The sequence below is a fragment of the Lotus japonicus genome, chromosome 1 (assembly GCF_012489685.1).
Source record: "Lotus japonicus ecotype B-129 chromosome 1, LjGifu_v1.2".
NCBI lineage: Eukaryota > Viridiplantae > Streptophyta > Magnoliopsida > Fabales > Fabaceae > Lotus > Lotus japonicus.
The window spans coordinates 37866933-37869999 of NC_080041.1; the positions used below are offsets into that span (position 1 = coordinate 37866933).

At 44.2% G+C, this 3067-nt stretch overlaps 1 non-coding gene across 1 annotated transcript; it reads right to left on the bottom strand.

The window, feature by feature from the left end:
* Nucleotides 1-779: 779 nt before the first annotated feature.
* On the bottom strand, nucleotides 780-886 carry LOC130734860 (small nucleolar RNA R71). The gene has a single exon (XR_009018198.1). It is a non-coding gene; the product is annotated as a small nucleolar RNA R71 (small nucleolar RNA).
* Nucleotides 887-3067: the final 2181 nt, after the last annotated feature.

The following is a 3067-nucleotide window of genomic DNA, read 5'->3' on the forward strand; positions in this document are numbered from 1 at the left end:
GCTTAAATCAACAATTCTCACTCACAATCCCTGTGGTTCGATATTTTAAAACCCGGAGGTATTCGTACACTTGCGAATTGACCAACAAGTTTTTGGCGCCGTTGCCGGGGATTGTTTGTGGTTTTCGGTTTAAGTTAAAGAGTTTGTTTGTTTGTTTTACTAAGCATTGCATTGAATAGGTGTTACTAACCTTTTCTCTGTTTTTGTGATTTCAGTTTATGCACAGTAGGCTTGGCACGGATCCATTGCTGTTTGATCCGGAGCCTGAACGTACTCTTCGCCGTCGTCGAGCCCAACAAAGGCTTGAAGCCATGGCTGCTCAAATGACGGAAGAGGAGATGCAAGCCCACATTGAAGAAAGAGTGAATGAGGCTCTTGCTCAAAGACTTCAAGAGCAAGAATTGGAGAATGCCAATCGTTCTCTCAGAGACCTCACCTCGGCTGCCATGAGCTACGATTATCCGGGCAGCATAGTTTCCCCCGATGGCACGGGAAACTTTGAGCTGAGGCCGGCATTCATCAACTTGGTGAGCCAAAATCAGTATGGTGGAGGTGCTCTTGAAGATCCTCATGCACACATGGAGCGGTTTATCCGCAATTGCAACACCTACAGAGTTCAGAATGTTTCAGCGGACATCATCCGCTTGAGTTTATTCCCTTTTTCATTGAGGGATACTGCTGAAGAGTGGTTGAATTCACAGCCCCAAGGTAGCATTACATCTTGGGAAGACTTGGCTGAGAAGTTCACCACAAGGTTTGTTCCAAGAGCCCTCTTGAGGAAGCTCAAGAATGACATCATGACTTTTGCTCAATCCACCGACAAGAATCTCTATGAAGCTTGGGAGAGGTTCAAGAAGCTCTTGAGGAGGTGTCCTCAACATAACCTCACTCAAGCTGAGCAAGTAGCAAAGTTCTATGATGGTCTCCAATATTCTTCGAGGTTTGGCTTGGATGCGGCTTCAAGTGGAGAGTTCGATGCCTTACTTCCACAAGTGGGGTATGAGTTGATTGAAAAGATGGCTATAAGAGCCATGAACTCTAGTAATGATCGCCAAGCCCGAAGAGGAGTCCTTGTGGTTGAAGCTTATGATCAACTTATGGCCTCCAACAAGCAACTCTCCAAGCAAATGAATGAGATTCAAAATCAAATGAAGATCACTAAGATTGGTGGTCGAGTTGCCAAGGTGGAGTGTGTGACTTGTGGAGGGCCACATGACAGCGAAGAATGCGCAGAGACTAGACCGGACGAGGAAGTGAAGGCTATGGGTCAAGCTCGGAATGACCCATTTTCAAATACTTACAATCCATGATGGAGGAATCACCCTAATTTTTCTTGGAGGCAAGGTAATAATGGGCAAGGAAGTGGTTTTCAAAGACAATTTCCTAGCCAAGGATTTCAAGGCCAAAGCTCAAGACAACCTCAAGAGTGAGGAGAAGGTGAAGGTGGTGGTTCCAAGAAGAGCTTAGAAGAGTTGGTGGAAACTTTCATCAACCGGACGGAGAATAATTACAATAATCAAGAGGCGGCTATCAAGAATCTTGAGAATCAATTTGGCCAGCTGGCCAAGCAAATAGCCGAGAGACCTCAAGGTAAAATTCCTTCCGACACTATCCCCAATCCTAAGCAAGAAAATGCCTCTGTTGTAGCCACTAGAAGTGGGAGAGTGATGAATGAATTGAAGAAAAAAACAGAGGGAGAAAAGAGAGAGGAGATAGTGGGAGGAGAAGTAGTTGTACCTATTAAGGTGAGAGAGGAAGTTGATCTTACTCCTGAAACTAGCAAGGTTCCGTTCCCTAAAGCATTGGCTAAGAAGAGCTTAGATAAAAAGTTTTCAAAATTTGTTGATGTTTTCAAAAAGCTCCACATTAGTATTCCTTTTGTCGATGCTTTGGAACAAATGCCTATATATGCTAAGTTTATGAAGGATATTCTGCATAAGAGAAGAAGATTGAAGGGAGTAGATGAGACGGTGTTGATGACGGAGGAATGTAGTGCCATTTTGCAGCGGAAGATGCCAAAGAAAAGAAGGGACCCCGGAAGTTTCACTATTCCGGTGGAAATTGAAGGCATGGCGGATGTGGAGGCCTTGTGTGATCTTGGAGCGAGCATCAATTTGATGCCGCTCACCATGTTTGAGAGGCTTAACCTAGGAGAGGTTACTCCAACCATGCTCTCCTTGCAAATGGCGGATCGATCCCTTAAGACTTCATATGGGATTCTGGAGGATGTAATGGTGCGGGTGGACAAGTATGTGTTCCCCGTAGACTTTGTTGTGCTTGATATGGAGGAGGATGAGAAGATTCCTCTCATTCTTGGTCGACCTTTCTTAGCTACTGGTAGAGCTAAGATTGACGTTGACAAGGGTCACCTCATTCTCCGTGTTGGTAAGGAAAAGGTACGGTTTTCTGTTTTTAATCCTATGATTGAGACTAACCATGACAATGACTTTGTCTGTGATGTGATTAGAAGCAGGTCGAAGGTTCCGGAAGAGATCCCCGAAGTTAATGCCCAAAGTGATGAGTTCCATCCGGCTCTCATCAAGCTTGTTAATGGTAACAAGTATGGGGGGTCCAAGTACGAGAACTTGCATGCTCATTTGGTGAAGTTTACCCAAGCTAGCACCCTTGCTAAGATTGAGGGTGTTTCAACTGATGAAGTGAAGATTAAACTCTTCCCTCATTCTTTGACGAGAGAGGCTAGAGCTTGGTTTGATGAGCAAGAGGACATAGCCTCATGGGAGGATTTACTCCAGAGGTTTTGTGCAAGGTTTCTTCCTTGCACTTGTGGTAAGTTAATCAATGGAAAGGAATTTCCTTCCTAACACCATCGGAAGGAGAGTCCACCTAGGACTATAACCTAGGGCTAAATAGGAGACAACCCATTCTTTTTATTTTATTATTTTCTATCTTTTAATTTTGTAGCATTTTAGTATTTAATTTCAAAAAAAAAAAAGTAAAAAGTAAAAATTTTTGTGGAAAAACTGGGTTGAGCGCCTAGGCGCCAATTCATGGGCGTCTAGGCGCCAATTAGTGGCAGAGGCACTGCCTCTGTATCTGGCACGAGCGC